We start from the raw sequence: 19,038 nt of genomic DNA on the forward strand, positions 1-19,038 counted from the left end.
CCTGCTCTGGCCAGCCCGCCTTCGGCAGGAGGGTCCCCCCTTATGAGGCTGGTCCTGCTCAAGGTCTCTTCGCCCCTAAAGGGGGGTTTTCCTTGCTACTGTTTGGCTTAAGGTCTTATCCCCACTAGGGGAGTGTTACCTGCCGTTCTTTAAGTAATAATTGCTCAGGGGTCATGTTGAGTCTCTGGAAAGTGCTTGGAAACAACTTTTATTGTAATAGATGCTATATAAATAAAATTGAATTCAATTGAATTGAAACTTAGGATCTAATATCATACAATTTAACTATAACTTGTGTTTTCTACAAAACTTCGGTCTGACAGGTTTGACGAAAGACTGTAATATGGTTAATTGTGCTCTTTATGATCAATCATGTCTGAACATGGTTATCCCTGCTCTGATTTCTTCATCTGTATATTCTATCTTCTAAGTTTGCCACTCTCCCTCTCTATAATATCACCTTAAGTGTTGATACCCTTTCCTCTTTCAAATAAGTGAGTTTAATACAGTCTTCTTTTCATTCCGTACATCATAGATGGTGTTTTTATGGGTGGATTATTGACTTTTTGTGGTATTTGTTCCACCAGCTCCATCTACATTTAAGTGTGAATATCTGAGCGCCGCTCTCTTCCAGCATCCTCAGCAATGCTCTCGTAGACTCCAAGGTCTTGCACGCTGGTGCAAGGTCAGTCACAATGGAGGTAATGGCAAAAGAGAACAAGTAAAAGACACTGCTGCCTATTGCCATCTGGAAAACACGTTATAAATACGCTGTGACTGCAAATTTTAAAGTATATTTCCAATATGAGCACATCACGTTATTGATATGAATGAGGCAGCATATCTTTTGCATTCGTTTGGTTGTGAGCCGCATAACGCACCTAAACATAACAACAAAGCAAACCACCACCTATACCGAACGCACAAACTATGCACAAAACCTGCCATGAACTTTCATGGTGCTAATTCATTGCAAAGTCTAAAGCACAGAGAGTTTTTTTCTTACCGAGACATGTCTCGACCGATTTAAAAGCTGAAGGCAATCAAACAATATAGAATTCTGGTCTGGTGTTGAAGTGTTGTTCTTGCAGCTGCCACAGAAAAGAAGGTGTGGCTCACAGTTGTGATAAGACTTCCTGTAAAATGAATGAGTGACACATTTTAAGTGTAATTAAAGATAGCGTCATGAAACACTCGAGGCTCCAGTATGCATTACTTCATTATGAACAAGAGCACTCAGAGAACAATCCTTCACTAAAGCCACCGCTGTATTTTGAAGGTTGAATGCCTTTGCACACGTAACGACTCTCTACCGATCTCCAAGAAGTTCATTTTAGGAGTTTTTATTTTGCAAAAATTCAGACATAGGAGGACACTGCAAACGGTCACATATCTGCACTCGGTGGAGAACTTGTGCACTGGCCTTAAACAATGCAGCATCAGTAGAGATGTGCCACTCGTAATTTGCACCATGTGGTTGGGTTCCTGGCTAACAGAATAAGCGTTATTCCTAACCGGGACTGGAGAGACAGAGGCGTTTGTCTCTTCTGGTTTGCTGCTGTTCAGTTAAAGGGAGTGGTTTCAGCATTTTGACAGAGGTGGAGTCAGGGTGACAGTTTGCAGATGCAGGTCATCACAGTGGACGAGGCAGTAAGAAATGTAATACCCCTGGCCTTCGTGGCGGTACAGCTCCGTGTGCTGAGAATACAGCGGGCCAATACTGTCCTCCCTGACCTTTACACCCACACACACACTCACAAATTCACACATAAACACCTGAGACTGTTCTTTCTGCTGCTTGCTGATCGTTCTTTGGAGTGATACACACATATATGAGGATATATATTCTATTAATATTAGTTCCCAACATTAGTTTAGTACAAAAAATTAAATAAAAATGAACACCTATTTACATGTACGATATGTTTTTTTGTTAAAGGATTAACCATAAACAGTTCAAACGGATAGCCACTTCCCAAAATCTTTAATTTGAAAGGAATGTTATCCTATTTATTATTATCATATGCCTTGTCGTCAAGATTATAATCAATTATAGTATAGTGAGTAATTAGCTCTCCTCAACTTTACATTTTATTGAGTTATATGTCCTTTAATTAAATAATGTAACTCTGAAAGTGAGGCTTGGGCCTAGAAATGCAAAACAAACAATGCCTATTGATTCTTCTTGTAGAAAAACCTCTGGGGACAATGAGATCTCTTGTTTAGCATACATAGACAGAGCCATCTGCACACACACAGCATAGCACACTTCACAAATGCAAACCTTTGCAAAAACACCAACCTCTGTCTGTCCCAACACTGGGTATTCTTAAGCTGCGCTGAATATCTAACTGTGTGCAACAGTGCATCTTTGTGTACGTTTGTGAGTGCAAAGATGTGGGGAAGACATCGGATGGTGAGGATAATAGTTGGCCTCATGATATCATGAGTGGCTGAGCAAGAGACCGTATCCCTTCAATAGAATTAAGGATCTTTATAGACCTAAATGAGTGAAGTAAGCTACCAAATGGGTTACTGACAATTGAAATTATTTATCAAATCGTGAGACCTATTTCCCTTGATCTAACCTAATTCAGCTTGCGTATGTGAGACATTGTGGACAGGCATGCTGGATGGGTGAATATCCTTCAGAGGTAAGGTGTAAATCCCTCTGGTCAATTTTAGAGACGTGCTAAATCCAGGCCTACAGATTGTGGTAAACCTATTCATGTAGCACCTCAGGAAGGCACTTTTGATGGTGATCTTTCCTCTTTTGTTACAGTGCAACTACAGACTGTTTATTAAGGCCAAAAAAGATTTTTCATCCACTGAAATGTCACAACTTCATTAAACGTGATTATTTTGCCAATAACAACATGAGCTGATGATTATTTTACATGTGTATTTGTTCGGGCCTGTTTTTGCCACATTGAGACAAACTCAATCACAATGATGGAAACAAGGCTCACTGCTGTGTTGGTGGAATAGGAATAAAAGTCAAAAATAAAAACTTTTGGCTTGAGAATGAGATAAGAGAGGAATCTTTTAATGCTTTAGCTCGCTGTCGCTCTTTCGTGGATGAAGAGCTTTAAGCCGTCAGGGCTATGAGCAGGACCTGATGCAACTGTGGCGAAGAAAAACTACGCCGACAATGTTATGTCCGGACAAAAAGTTTAAAAAAGAACAAGAAGCTCGGTACCGACTCACAAAAACGCAGCTTACAAAACATGTCCATGCCGTGTTGAAGCACCACCATGTAATCCACGAGAGGTGATCACTGGCTCTATGTTACACTGCGTCACTGAAGCGCACAGACAAGAATTATGAACTGTTGTGAAGAACAAAAACAAATGAGTGTCATGTCAGGTTTAAGAGTGCTTAATTATAGGCTAATAAGAAGCTGTGCCTCTGTCAGCTTTTCAATTTTTTAGAAGCTTAGCTTGGACTTCTGTTAAGTGGAAAGTGTCTTACTCTACCAAAACCGTGTGAAACTGTTGCTCAGAGGGGTTGAAATGTAATCATAACATCACAGGAACAACCATAGGACTCCTCATACAATAAAGGCTTAACCTGTCAGCGCAGACTCAACCATGCACATAATCCTCTCTGCAGGGCAGACTCTAAACCGCAGGCAAAACACATAAATGGATAGCAATTTCCACCAGAAATCGTGTGTGTATATAACATACAAAGAGGGAGCAACGCAACCTTTGATATTCCTGCCAGTTAAAGTCCCACCAACAAAAACGGCCGAGGCTTTCACCTGCAGCCGTGCTCCCTGGGGGGATATTACAAAGTCCCCTAAATGGAATATGACACACATCTGTCTGTGATACGCCTACTTCCATGTGTGGACATAGCTGGGTTGCCTGTGCTACTGTTTGAGCCCCCATGATTTCAATTTTGTCACAACAACAGCATTCCTTCTCATTGCTTCAACCACAGACAAACCACCAAGAGACAGGGATGGTGAGAAGAAGGACAGAGAGAGGGATTTAGGACAATTTGAACTAGCATGGTCCACTAAGATAACACAAACCCCTTAAAAAGAAAAAAAAAACAATAAAGTGTAACTCGAAACACTCCTCTAAAGACTCAGTAAAGTTTGAAGCGACTTACTTTCACATCAACAAGTAAAACCTCTCCATTTGTGGACTTTCCTTCTCCATTCCTCCGTCTCCTTCCTCGTTCCTCTGTCCCTCTCCGTTAAACTTTCTTCCTTTCTCTTCGTTACTCCCCTTCTGTCAGACGCATGCAAACACTCACTTAGCCAGACACACACTCCCACAGACAGAGTCAACCTCTTACACACTCTCTCCTCCCGCGACCCGGAATACTTGGCGAGATTCTACTGTACTGAAATACTGCTCACCATATAAGGTAGCAGCGGCTTCCCATGTCACACATAATTTACATATATTTGGGGCGGGAGTTCGCCTCAGACACCACATCACCGTTAGGAACACACGCACACACACATGCAAAAGCATGCTTCCAAACCTTTGGGCTGACGCAGCAAGAGGGAGAAGATGTTAATGGAGATTTTCACCGTTCCCTGTGTTTACCAAGCCCTGCAAGGATAACTCCCAACATGTCCAATGTTGAGTCAGATGGAGGGAATGAAAGCTGAGTGGGCGATCAATTGATCCTCTCTACTGCTTCCTGGAACAACCACGGCCCTCCAAACACACACACACACGCACACGCACACACACACACACACACCAGCAAAATTTCTTGCTAACTAGTGCTCAAGAAGTAGCTATTGTGTGACTGTCTGCTTTGAGCCAAGAATGTGTTTTTCAGTGTGTGTGTGTGTGTGCAAAAGTGTGCACTCATATCTGTTTGAAAAAATCTATGACAAATAGAAGTTAGCCCTGTGGTCCGCACACAGATCACACACAGCAGACACTGAGGCAAGAGACTCCATATCTGTACCTGCTCCAATATACAGACACTTACTTTGGAAACTGAAGACAGAAGCGCACACACACAGGAGGAAAGATCTAGATGAAGGCATGAGACAGGGAGGGAGGGGGAGGTTATGAACCAAGCTCTTACCTCTCACATTGCTCTCCGGTTAGTGTGTGTGTGTTTTCCGCGTGGCGGCTGGCTCTGTATGTTTATGCGTGTGTTCAGACAGGCCGCGACAGCAGACCCTCAGGCACCGGCTGGACCATTCTCAGGCAGGCAGGCAGAATGCAGCAAGGCAGAGCGACCGGCAGAGGAGGCAAGCGACTGAGCGAGTGAATCAGCAGCGAATGAGTAAAGGAGCTGTGCGGAGCCGAGCACCAGAGTGAGAGAGAGGAGGAGTGTTTGTCTGTATAATTGCGTGTTTGCGCGAGCGTGTGTGTGTGTGTGTGTGTGTGTGTGTGTTGCAGCATTGGCTGTGTGCGCTAGTGTCTCCCCTCCCCAGCCTCTTCAAAGTGGCAAAGCTGGGTTTTTTGGGTTTTTTTTTTTTTTTTGCAGTGCTATGCTGAGACGGGCTGGGCTGTGTCTTTACTGACACAGCCTCTGGATCGTCTGTCTGTTGCAGGGAAGTGGGGCTCGCTGGGCGGCAGTAGCAACAGCTGTGGTGGAGGAGGACGAGTAAGAAGAGGAGGAGGCGGAGGGAGCTCTGACTGCACTGGGCATACAGATCCTGCAGTTACCTCTCCCTCCCTTTGCTCCACACTAAAAACGGGCCACGCCCCCTTTAAAACAACACCAGGAAGTGCTGGCTCAGTCGCACCAGCACTGCCCTTGCATATCTAGTGCAGCTGAGGAAAGAGAAGGGGAAGAGGCAGGAAAGACCAGGAAAACATGGCAAGTAAAAAAAAAAAAAAGAAGAAAAAAACAGTAACAAAATAAATATACAGAGTCAGTAAAGACCATGTATGGTTAAAAAAAACAGCATCAAAAGTTAAAGAAAAAAAAATCATGAGAGTGACGTTAGATACAAGCAGGGAGGGGAGTGGGGACTTAAAAGGTGATGAGAAATAAGGAGAAAATAGTAGTTGGAAAGAAAAAAACACATTAAGGGTGTGGAGGAAACAACTATGGAAAGATTTACAAGGAGTGTGCAGCAGATTAGGTCTGGCTTCTGTCCGGCTCCCTCTCTCTCTCTTTCATACTGCTTTTCTTTTGTGGTATGCAACCCTCTGCTCAACTTCACACGAGCTCTTGACCACATGTTAACTGCATTATGTGAACTGAGCTCAGTGCACTACACTATTATACCTTTCGTGTAACACAGAATACACAGGTGACCTAAAACAACGCAGACCAGCGCAGTTCGTTGCAGGTTAGTAACATATCTGAGTAAACACTGAAGCAAACACCGCTACAAACGCCACAGCATTGCTGTTGAGAAAAAAAAGGCTTTTGCCGCTTCAACCCTTGCATCCAGGGAAAAGCCGGAGACGCTGAAAGAGCCTTCAGAAATGTGACGTGGACCTGATGCAGCAATATTCAGTAACTTAGGAGATAATGGCGCTGGCATCTGCAGGGATTTCAGCAAAGTTTTAGGTTTAAGCATGTTTTCTTTTTTCCACTCTCAGAAAAATACCGTTAACAAATGTTATGTTTTGGAAATATATGGAGCAAGTTTCATGTATCGCTGAATTCAAGTTCATTGAGTATATATTCAGAGGCCGATTTATGATCTTTAACGTGTAAAATACAACTCTTAAATAGCCTATTACATCTCAGGAGAAAGACTGTAACATCTCAACTGCGTTCCTTATAATTTCCTATGTCTCTGGACTAGTTTCTACTGTTGTATAGCTGCTTGATACAAAGCTGGTGATAAGTCATCTCTAATTTACACAGCAGGGCCTTAAACCCTGGGTGTTAATTTGCAGTTGAGTCATCAGCAATGCTGTTGCTTTCTGCACACTGAGAGCACAGAAACAGGTTGTAATTCAAATTATGATAAATGATGGCATGGTGTATGTCTTGATCTATTTCCAGCTATCAGTCATTACTGATGGAGTGATCTATTTTCAGACCCAGAAACAGCCTGCTGCAGAACATTCTGCAACACACACGTTTTTTTGTTGGTTTTGTTTGGGGGGTGCTGACGGGGTAATCTGATCGACAGCACGTGCAGCTTTCTCTTGACCCATATTGAAGAAAAACGGTGAACAGTTATTGCAGCTCAGTAGGAGTCAAACTACCATCACCTCCACAGATGTGAGCTCTCTGCGAAACTCAAACATTGACAGAATTCTCCTTCTTTAGTGCAGCCGAATATATGCCGGTGCTGCTTCTCCTTTTGGTTTCTGTGTCTTTCTTTTCCTCATGTGCCCTGTTTCTACACTAATATTCCTTAGTTTTCATTAAACCGTCAATACAAATCTGACATGTGATCCAAATTTGAAAGTTTCTCAAAAGTTTAATTCTTCAAACAACTGGTTCAAACACACACATCTGTCTCCGCTTTTCTAGTTTATATTTCTATATCCGTGGCATCATTCAAAAGCTTTAACCCTCTGTTCCTCATGTCTCCACATCTCACAGATAGGAGGGTGTGACGGCTACTCTCTGTGGAGTTTAGTGGAGCAATGAGGCCATTAAATGATTAGTAAAGAATGACACAGATAAATATAGGGAGGTTGAGAAACAGCTCACACACAAACTAATACTAAGGATCGAAAGCAGGAAGAGGCGTGTATGTGGTATACTAAAGGGGAATTCCAATACTTTTAACAGCAAGATCAGTGAACTAGTCACAGGGAGTACTGAAGCCCATAAAAACTAATGTTTTAAGTCTTTAGTGTATATGAAGGTACTTTACAAAAGTCACTTCTGCAAAGCTGGAAAGTAACTTTGTAAATGTTACCTTGGTTTCATTATGTGGAAATGAGCTCTGACACATTGGTTTGGGTCCCTTTGTTTTGGATTAACTGTCTTTTGCAAGTCTGATGGAAGTTAAACAAACAGGGTATGAAAAGTTTCATTTCACAGGAAAACTAAAAAGAAAAAAATCATGAAATACCTTTAAACTCCTTGATCGACAACACTGAAGCCTAACATACTGTAGTCTATCCTCTGATACCCTTCTGTCTCAGTCAAATCATAAAATCCTCATAGCTCATAGTCTGTTTTCTCTTCCTCACACTTAATGAGCACAACTTTCCACCGTAAACGTCCCCATCGTCTCAGGGTTCTGCTATTTCTCAGTCTTCTGCAAATGACACTCCCTGGCCGACGTGAACTCTCGCTTCTGTGAGGAAACGTCTCAGAGTTTCTGTGTGCCAAACTCTGACGGCTCATCTATCACAAAATTTCTAAATACACATTACACTCTTGCAATATACCACAACAACGACACAGACGACTTGTTTTTGATTTATAGCCGAGGGATTGTGTCAAATATAACACAAAATGTGCTGTCCTTATACAGAAATACAGACTCATTTTGTGTTGCTATAACACTTCTGAAATGTTAAGCTTCGACAAGTTTGCTGCAACTTGCAGACTGTACTTCAAACTATTGCTTCTTCACAGTAGATTTGGTTATCCTGTTAACTTAAACCAATTAAAAGTTAACAGTTAAACAAATGCGCTTCCTCTTGTGCAGATTTGCAGCTACACTTCCTTTTTGCAGACTCTGTGGTTTTCTCTTAACTTCTTTCCATTTTGACAAAGTACAGGAAAGCAGGTGCAGTTTAAGTTGTCAGGTTTGACATACTGAGGGAGGAAATAGCACACCGTCTTGTCCTCACATGACACCACCGTGTGCATGCAAATGACTGCAGGATTCAAGCTCAAAGCTAATCTTGAAGATAAAATGAAAAAGTATGGCAACACTCTTTCCATATGCTTTCATTTGCGCTTTCATGTATTTTTTCTGACTAAATGTTAGCTGGCAGATTAAAAACAGGCCCATCATACTCTCATTACACTAAAAAACACTGACATAACATCACAGTTCAGGGGAAAATAAAGCAAATTTGAGCAAAGAGCAACATGGTTCATATGTTAGCTTTGTCTAGCTCATAAAGTTTCCCTTTCTGTAACACCTAAAAGCAGGTAAGTTCATCGGCTTACTGTTACAGGATTTCAAAAAGCAGTGGAAACAAACCTAATGAGAGCATTACGATAAAAACAGCTGCACATTACTCTGTTTTAAGTTTCCTAAAGACAGAAGATTTACCTGTGTGCCTGTTTATCGCTGACGTGCCTCTAGGACAGACAAAGCCACTTCAGCGGAGGTCATGCTAATGCGATGCATTGTGGGATGGTGTAACATCTTAATTTCTTTCTTCCTCTACTTTTGTCACTCGGCTCTCTCGCACTCTCATAATAGCACCTTCTGCTTGGCAACGGCCATACCGCAAATGTGGTCAGGTTTACTGCGAAACCACCACTGCGCAACATCAAGTCTCCATGACAACTCCTTATCTCATTTGCATCTTCTGCTTGCATTATGTACTTATGCCAAATATGGCCACCTTGTTATCTTCCCCGCCTCTCTCTGGATCCCCTTTTCAAAACTTCCTCTTTCCTTTCATTTGCAACAACTGTGTGCACATACATTGTGTATGATGTGTTCACTTGGGGGTTGGTTTATTTGGATGCACTTGTCTGCTGCGATAATGTACAACTTTTGATGACATTGTTAGAAACGTGTACAATTACGTGTTTATGACAGAATCCATACTAACATGTGACTGTGCATTAGACAAATCTATAACTATATCATTTATCTATAAGTATATTAACCATACATGTCATTTCAACACCTACAGTACATACAATTGTCAAAATAAAATGAAATAATGAAATGTACTTAATGAAATAAGATAAAAACAATGCAGGATTTGAATAGTGCATTTTACGTCAGGACAGTTCTGAATTGCACCTTTAGTTTTTCTGTTTTTATGCGCACAAAAACAAAGATTTGCTCACGTGTATACCTTTACCCGTGAGTATTAGAAAAGAGGAAGAGCATGTGACAGAGAAAAAGAAAAAAGAAACGTCATCACAGGACTTCACTTACCCCTTCGGCTCTCCTTCTGTAAGGCCTGGTGCAGCATTTACCTCCCTCCTCTTCCTCCCCAAAGGGCCGTGTCTATCAAACTATCACTGGAATGTTGAACCAGGCCTCTGGGGCCCCCACAAGCAGCAACACTCAGCAGCACTCAGCACCTGTCTCCAACTGCCAACACAGAGAAAGAGGCATAGTCAATCACGCACCACAGCATGATGAAGGGTAAAGACCACAGGAGAGAGGGAGGTAGACAACAAGCAGCTCATCAGCAAGATACACTTCTTAGAAAGAAACAAAGAAATAAATATTATTATGTGCACCAGTACAGTGCACTTTCACTTAGTTAAACAGGAAAACAAATCATAAACATTTTGGATATTGCAGACTCTGACTTCCATCCACAGTCCACAAACATACATGTTAGTTTGATTGCTAACTCTAAATTGTCTGCTGGTGTAAGTGAGAGAGGAAGTTGTCAGTCTTCTTTGTCTCTGCATGGTCCCGGAACATATGCATGTGTCCCGGGTGCATCTCTCAGCTGATGACAGATGATAGAAACTCAAACCCTTTATGCTGAACAATGCTCACCTTGGTTGTGTCAACCAGGTCATTTGGGCTCAAGTTAAGTTAAACAGGCCTCAGCCTGAGGGCAAGTAAGTTTTAAGTTTTCAAGTAAAAGTTTCTAAATTCCACTGTAAATGTATTAACTTTTTATTTAACACAAGGCAAAATGAGAACGTCATTGTAAAAAAAAAAAACAAACTTTCTTTTCCTTTTCCCTTTCTTACATTAATGCTTCTGGCTTCCATGGTTATTGAAAAGCAGTAATCAATATTGTAAACAAACTTTGATTTAAAGAATTGGGCTGTCCTAAAAGTGGATCATGATGATTTAAAGGAAAGGAATTTTCAAGACTGAAGTTGCATGTCCTGTATACGTTTAATTTCACAATGATAATGTTGCAAATACAACGTAAATGAGGAAAATTCCAATGAAAAGCAGCAAACAGAACAATGTTACCTCATGAGAATGTCACTATTTCACAAACATTGTTTATGGTATTTTGATTTCGTGTCCATGAAACAAAATATGAAATGTGATCAAATAGAAAAGATGATATGAATGTCTAAAAGCACTGAAACAGAATATTGATGCACAATAACAATGTTCTGATGTTGAAGCATTAGAACTCCATTCGTGCAGGAGTAGTGCGCCGCCACAGTATGTATGAACCCTTTTAAAGCTTTATGGTCAATAGACAGCTTTATATACAAGATACACTGTTTATGCATGTATAGCACTGTATATGCATGGCTTTAGATGGCTTACTTGTCCATTAGCCGCGACAATTGAAATCAGGTAGTCAACCATCCATTCAGTGCACAGTATTGAACAAACATTTTATTTTAGGGAATTTTTGCATCTGAATATTTAAATTCATGATAAACATGTTGGACATTTTTTAAATTCATATTAAGAGAAGATTAACTATACCTAATAGAAACTATACAGTTTGAGCTGGTCATTATTCATTTGGCAAAGTACAGCAGAATGTCGAAAGGTGTGGCCACACTGACAGCAACTTACGGTACTCAAAAATATAATTTTAAACATATATATTTATATATGTATACAATTGCTTTTTTAAATGACATTATTTTGCATGTCATTAAAAGTTAATTATTGTATCTAAAAAAAAGTGCAGACCTTTTTTTTAATCTTTTTTAATCTGTGCATGAAAGGGTTCATGTAAAAATGTAGTCATCAACTGGCATAATAGCTGGACAATGTATATTGTATATATATACAGTACAGACCAAACGTTTGGACACACTTCCCCATTTGTTTGAATGAGAAGGTGTGTCCAAACGTTTGGTCTGTACTGTATATGGGTATATATGGATATATATAAGTTCAGAAGATCTTTAACTGATTGCCTTTTAGCTTAGAATCAGATGGAGTGAAGGTGAATTAATACAAAATGATGAACTGGATCTTTCTTTATGTACTACAGAATTTGCATTTGTTTAAAAAAAATTATATATAAAAAAAATCAACAGGCTAACAGACATAATAATTATACTTTGTGTTAATAAACTTGCAATACATTTGCATGACGAAGCATTACAAAACCTGGGACTGATATTTTATACTGTTTACTAAGAATGTTCTCAGACTAGTCTACGTGGATGGATTTAACTTACCCTGACCGTTTCAGGCGAAGCTCTGAGGAAGCATCAGCGGCCTCTTCTGCTGCGGGTTGAATGGCTGCTCTGACTCGAGGGACTGGAAGTCAATGAAACCAGGCCTAATTTAGCCCCCACTGCTCTAAAGATGCCAGGAATCCGAGTGAGACTCCTTCCCTTTTTAAGACTCCCCAGACACTGCGGTTTGCAAGTGGCACTGCTGCATTCTCGACTAGAGCAAGGAGCTGGAGAGACAGAGAAAGAGAGAAGATGTTCCACATTAATTATTGTCTAGATCTAAAGGCCGTAACAGCACAGTCGGATCTACAGTATGTCAACACCCCAGCATAATAGCTACATCAAGTTTATTTCCCCATCCAGTCAGGACACTTTTACAACGTCTGAACGTTACACTGCTGTGTGAAGACATGCAGTCAGCTTGACTCAGACATGAGGGTCAACTGCCCAGTATCACAGCATCTTGCAATAAAATCAGACCAGTAATTAAGGAAGATTAATGTGAGGGTCTATATTTACACTATCCACTCAGCCAGGTCCTGACACAGTGCCATATAATCTTTAATAATACCACCCTAAACTGAAACTAAATACTATAAGCCAGAGAGTGTTTTTTTTTCTCTCTCTCTCTCTCTCTCTCTCTCTCTCTCTCTCTCTCTCTCTCTCTCTCTCTCTCTCTATCGTGATCTGGCAGAGGCTCATGTGACAGGAAGCTGGAGATAGAGAAAGCAGAAACAGATATTAGCTCCATTATAGCTCCAACTACAGACAGTTAGTCTTCATTCAAATACAATTTTCCTCTTTTGTTTCTGTGTATAAAGTTGATTCAATCCCAGCTCATTTGGTACAAGTAACTTTTTGCTACTGAAAAAAATTATAAAAACGTGATTAAATAAGCCTGATGTGCAAAGATTCTGGTTTATAAACAAACAATAAATACATTCTGAAGACATGTAGAAGTATGTATAGGGCAGGAACTCATGAAACTAATAGACACATCACTGCCTATTAACCGTTGCAGCCCATATTTGTAGAATAAATGGATTAGATCAGGATTACTCGCTAAGCCTCAATTTCCCAACATCCCAGTGTGTTCGAGTGTTGATATGACTGCACGTTTATTTCTGAGGACTGTGATCACATAAGCTGTTGTAAAGAATACAAAATAGGATTAGCCATGGTGGCATGTTGAAGTATCATCCTCAGCTTCCACCACCTATAGGGAACAGAGAAACGTGGTTGTCATTTCGCTGCATGTGTGAGGAATAACCCCAGCAAAGACTGATTCAAATTGACATAATCCCATTAGTTTATTCATGGTCTCTGTCGGACCACCCTGCAAAATCAGGAGATAGAGGCTGGTGCAATATCCATTAAAGGGATATTCCAGAGTTAAAGGGGACCTATTATGAAAAACAAGTTTTTTCTTGTTTTAACATATATAAAGTGGTCTCTCCTCACCCTGCCAACACAGGAAAGATGAAATCCCATGAATTTCTGCAAGGTCTGTACCCCCGCCCGACTGAATCCTCCAGTGTCATGTGACTTCTGTGAGCCGTTCAGAAATCTGCTCCTGTCGTTACGTAACGACGGGAGCAGATTTCCATAGGTCTCCTCCGCTGCTGAAACCACGCCCACAACCAGCTCCGCCGGCTGGAGCTCCGCCATTGTTCAGAAGCGGTGACTGTTTGAGCAACGAGGGGACAGTAAAAATGAGGTTTTGCATCGACATTTACGCTAATAAAAGGATCAGTTCCCACAGTACGGACCCGGCAACTGCACACGAGTCAGCGGTAAGTGACGTTATTTTTTTATGTTTGTATTTATATTTGTCTACAAGTATGATTTTTGCATGGGCTAAGTATTTAGCTGAGCTCCGGTGAGGAGCCCCGGGCCCCGGGGCCTCTATTAGTACCGTAATACATTTTTTTTTCTATTCATGGTTTCAGATCTTCTAAGCAATGCACCTGAAGCTGTTCAACGACCCATTCAGAAGAGGCAAGGTCCTTCCTTGAGCCAGCAATAGTGTATACATGTTATTTATATACAACTTATGTTATTTTTTTAACAATAAAGTTGCCATTTGTGAAAATTCAGTGTTGTGATGTCTTGTAACATATGCAATGATGAGGGATCGGAGTAAATAACTGGTGTCCCTGTTTAGAATTCAATTAAATCTTCCTGTGTGAAGACGAGGTGACTAAAGGCTGATTTATGGTTCCGCGTTACACCAACGCAGAGCCTACGGCGTAGGGTACGCGTCGATTTTATGCAGAACCGTAAATCAGGCTTTAAGCGTGTAACTGAATGCGAGCGTCCGACTATCGCGTCGAGCTGCATGACATCGGACGCTCTCTGTCCACACTGAAACCGTTACTCGCGGCCAGTTAGGACAGTCCAATAGAAAAAAAATAAAGCAATGGAATGGATTTTTGTCACAGAAGCTTCTCGCATGGGACACACTTTGTGTACGCAGCCGCTGCTCTGGCCGGAGCGAGGTTTTGTCTCCTCCCCTGCTACCGCCCCTCCCCTTAAAATGAAGCACAGAAAAGAGGTTAGAAGCGGTAAAACTAGAGACATGGCCCACAGGCTGAATTTCTGTTTTATGTAGAAAAAACAAGCTTTAGATTGTTTTTAAGACATTCAAGGCCTGTTTAAAATATACATTAAATGCCATAATAGGTCCCCTTTAAATCAGCCTTAGGTCTGTCAAAGATTTACGCAATGAGCGTAAATCTTTGATAGGAAACAGAACATGAATCAAAGCAGCTGATTCACATGATAGTCAAGGACCGATATTACACACTACAGTCAATACATGCAAAAGGAGGAGAATTTATGGCCTCTAACATTGTCCTATTTTGTCATAAATATGTAAGTATCAAGTTAATTGGAAGCAAAGCAATGAACTCCTCATTTTCTGTCAATTGGTACTCAAACTATAAACTAAAGACAAGTCCTGTACAAACAATCCTTTTTATGTACTTTTTGTAAGTTTACAATGTTAAACTTAAAGAGGACCTATTATGAAAAACACGTTTTTTCTTGCTTTAACATATATAAAGTGGTCTCCCCTCAGCCTGCCAACTCAGAGAAGGAGGAAAGCAACCAAAGGTTTGTCTGTCAGAGTCCTATCCACATGGTTTTCAGAGCCTCAAGAGCTGCATGCTGACCTGCAGTCCCACCCTCTGACCGCCTCTGTGTCTGCTGTCTGCACCTGTTTATATAGTCGTCCAACTAACCACGTATCGGTAATAGAACTCTTAGTTCTCCTGTTCATGGATAATTAATACTAATATATCTTGTCTTTTGTAATTTTGGCAATATATCTGTGTCTGTCCTCTCTCTGTTCTTCATTCTCTCCGTCTTATCTCCTTTTTCCTGCTCTACCCGGCTAGTCTTCAGCAGGACGGTCCCCCCTTATGATCCAGGTGCTGCTCAAGGTTTTTTCCCTCTTATAGGGGACTTTTTCTTGCCACTGTTTGGCTTAAGGTTTTTCTCCCACTAGGGGGGGTTTACCTGCCATTGTTTATGTAATAATTGCTCGGGCTCATGTTTTGAGTCTCTGGAAAGCACCCAGAGACAACGTGTATAGTAATAGATTCTATATAAAAAAGATTGAACTGAATTGAATTTTGTTTTGTTTTCCCTCTCGTTTATCATCTATTAAACAGACGTTTAAGTGTGTCAAAGCTGTGGCACTCTCAACAGACCTTTAGCTTTCGACATTTCCAACTCTACTTTTTCTATTAAATTCAATTTATTCTTAAACTATTTATTCCAACCACAGGAGGCTGGTGGTAAAAGACTCCATGCAGACACACACCAATTTAGAACTGCCAGTAAACCAAACATCCACGTCATTTGACTTTAGGGAAACCACACAGAAGACCTGGAGATAAGATTTAAAAACAAAAAACAAAAGCCTGCACAGAAACATTCCAGATGAACCAGGAATTCCCTTGTTGTGAGACTGTAATGTCACTACTCACTAGGAAAATGATGCCTCAGGTGGCTTCTCAGATAAGAATTTCATCCTTTCTGCGCTACCAACAGTTTTTTATGTAATATCAGCCAAACGAATGGACAAATTCAAGGCAAATTTAAAATGTTGTATTTAATATTCCACATTGATGAGCAACAGTTTGAATAGGCGGCTAATGGTAAGCCTAAAAAAAGTATCTGAAATGTATTCACTTGGTAGCCTAGCAACCATTCAACTCAAGATGGAAGCTATTGTAATTCTAAAAAGTGCTACACATAATTATATACCCCTCAGCCAATCACATAATGCCTTGAGCCATAAATAACAGACTGCTCCCCTACAGAGCACAAGTCTGTGCTGAAAAGTCAACAAACACCGTCTCCAGTAGCGGGTCTTGCACAGCACTGGATCGGAATTGCTCAGACGAAGATAAACAGAAGAAGAGAGAGAGACTGAAGCCTTAATGTTTTCATAAAAAGAGCAAGAAAGAGAGAGAGAATAAAGAGGAAAAGAGAAACAAATGTAGCCTATGATTACTTAGTCATATTGCAGGTCGTTAAATGGGAGTGTGGCTATGAGCTATGTCATTACAAACTGTGCCAAATGTCTGAAAAACTTACAGTCTGTTTGAAACACTGGGAAGCTGAAAGAAAAGACCCATAGCGCCAGAAAAGGGACTTTCAAACTTACTGAAACATTTTACAAAGCTCACACCAATATCAACAGTAGAGGCGCTCATCTAAGCTGCATGTATTCTACTTTTAAACCTCATTACCCAACAGTGTGTTGTTGCCAGACTGCGAGTGCGCAGCTCTGTGAAACAACTTAGTCGCTAGGGCATTATATTTAGATTTTATGACCATAACTGAACTCTGACCTAAGATATTTTCATCGAGGTGATTTAAGATGTCACTTTGATACTGAAACAAATTACGGCTGAAGTTACAATCCGGTCACATCACATAGCATCACATGGCTGGAACAGGACATTGGTGCATTTGTTCCCTTTGGGTGATGAGCGATGGGATTGGGAATGCATCTCCCTACAAGACTTTAGTGACATGTTGTGAAGAAACACAACGCTTAGGTGTCTTTAGGGATTTCAAAATGTATCCAAACCTCTTCAGGGATGATCATCATTGTCACAGTGGTGACAAATCACAATCGTATAATGAATGAGTATTAACATAATAACAAAGGCATTTTTGACAGATAAGTTTAAAAAATCTCGCTCCCTCTCTCTTTTTCTTTTTCTATTTTTTACCAATTGGAATATCTTAAGTAATACATTTCCTCAGGTATCAACACAAACGCCAACTGCCTTCTTATCATATACTTACTCTAATAAGAAAACATACTGATTTCAAATTGAATCCAAACCCCAAATGCTATTAGTTCCTTAAGAGAGGGATAAACTATTGTGAATAACTAACTAAATATGGATAAAGCTCTGACAATCCGGCCTCCTAAATGTGCACTCTGTCCATCCATCTTGACTGCTTTATGTTAAATATTTTAAAATATGCATAAGCCAGTCATGTTATCTTTTGCTGTGATGAAGGTTACTCCTTAGTCTCCCTTTAAGGAGGAACCTTCTAAATGAAGGACAAAGTCATTTTCCATTCCATTATGCCATGAAATTAGCTAGACATAGTGTCAGAATTGATATTATTGATGGCATCATTATATTGCCATGCTCTTATGGTTATTTTAAGGATCACCAGAATGTAACAATCGTAAAAAACCAACATTCAAAACAACATTGTCACATTCCTTCATAGAGATGCAATCCCACCGGCTTTAAAACCTGAACAGACATTCTTCAGTCTCTGCATGTGAATCTGAAGGACAAATGCATTCCTTTAGAGGTGAGGAAACTGTGTGTGATGCTACAAGCAGAGACTCCCTATTGGAATTCTGGTAGCCTACATTCCCTGTTTCAAGGTTGTTGGTGGTGGCAAATTAAATTACTTGTCCTGTTTTGTAGTTTTGGCGTCAGGTCAACAGCAGCTTGGATAAAATGATGAGTGAGAGATTTTGAAGAGAACTGCATTTGTCCTGACCTGCTGGTGTCATGTTTGCAAAGCAAGAAGCAGCAATGAAAAGAGCTGAAATCATGAGCTGCGTATTAAATTCTGCTTCTGTAATCACCTGAGAAAAAAAGAAAAAAAAATCAATTACCTCTGCTTTCAAATGCACCACTTTATACCACTGTCCTCTGAGCTTACCCTGCTGATAGAAAATGTCATGTGTTCGCACATGGAATGAAGCTGGACTACATCAGCCATAATTTTGTTAAACCCACAGTACAGCACATGCCACCTGCTGGGCATCTTTAACATGACATGATGCAAACAACTGGAGATGTTGTTTTATTTTAAATGTTATACTTTCTGAGCTTCATATGGTTGATAATAACTTTGTGTGTAGCTAATAATCCTTAAAACACATTCGGTTTTACACAACCTTTTGCAGATACTGTGCAGACAGATGAGTCGTTTCCCCAGTTACAATGAACTTCTGTAATGTAGTTCTATCTGTATCTCAACAGTAGCATGTGGACTTTATCTATCTGTTGCAGAGACGGTTGCCATCAGCAGATAAACGGCTTTCACAACAATTCTGTGAAATGGGGGGGGGGCTAACACTATGTTATACGGTGTAAAAATATATTGGAAGTCCACAGGGAACATTATGATATTTTAGGTTATCAAAAGTGTACAACACAGATTAGTTTTAGCAAAAGTATATACTGAATCAAAAAATGTATCACAATATATTAGATACAAATATGTTTTATATTTCTACTGCAGATTGTGGTTGTATGTACAGTAACTCATACAAAAGCTGAAAAAGTGAATGTTTAAATAATG

The 19,038-nt window shown here is 40.4% G+C and overlaps 1 protein-coding gene across 27 annotated transcripts in view; it reads right to left on the reverse strand.

Annotated features, from left to right (window-relative positions):
• Positions 1 to 12,234, reverse strand: part of mbnl1 (muscleblind-like splicing regulator 1) — a 43,047-nt gene extending 30,813 nt beyond the window's left edge. For 22 of the 27 annotated variants that reach the window (XM_061732200.1, XM_061732202.1, XM_061732197.1 and 19 more), the window contains exon 1: positions 4,120 to 4,318. The gene's annotated coding sequence lies outside the window, so the exon portion shown is untranslated. Of the gene's footprint in view, positions 1 to 1,006; positions 1,127 to 4,119; positions 4,319 to 5,061; positions 5,369 to 9,139; positions 9,337 to 9,985; positions 10,145 to 12,180 lie in introns of those variants that run through there. The other 5 variants (XM_061732201.1, XM_061732177.1, XM_061732176.1 and 2 more) reach the window with 4 other exon arrangements.
• Positions 12,235 to 19,038: the final 6,804 nt, after the last annotated feature.

The sequence above is a fragment of the Cololabis saira genome, chromosome 10 (assembly GCF_033807715.1).
Source record: "Cololabis saira isolate AMF1-May2022 chromosome 10, fColSai1.1, whole genome shotgun sequence".
Classification (NCBI taxonomy): Eukaryota; Metazoa; Chordata; class Actinopteri; order Beloniformes; family Belonidae; genus Cololabis; species Cololabis saira.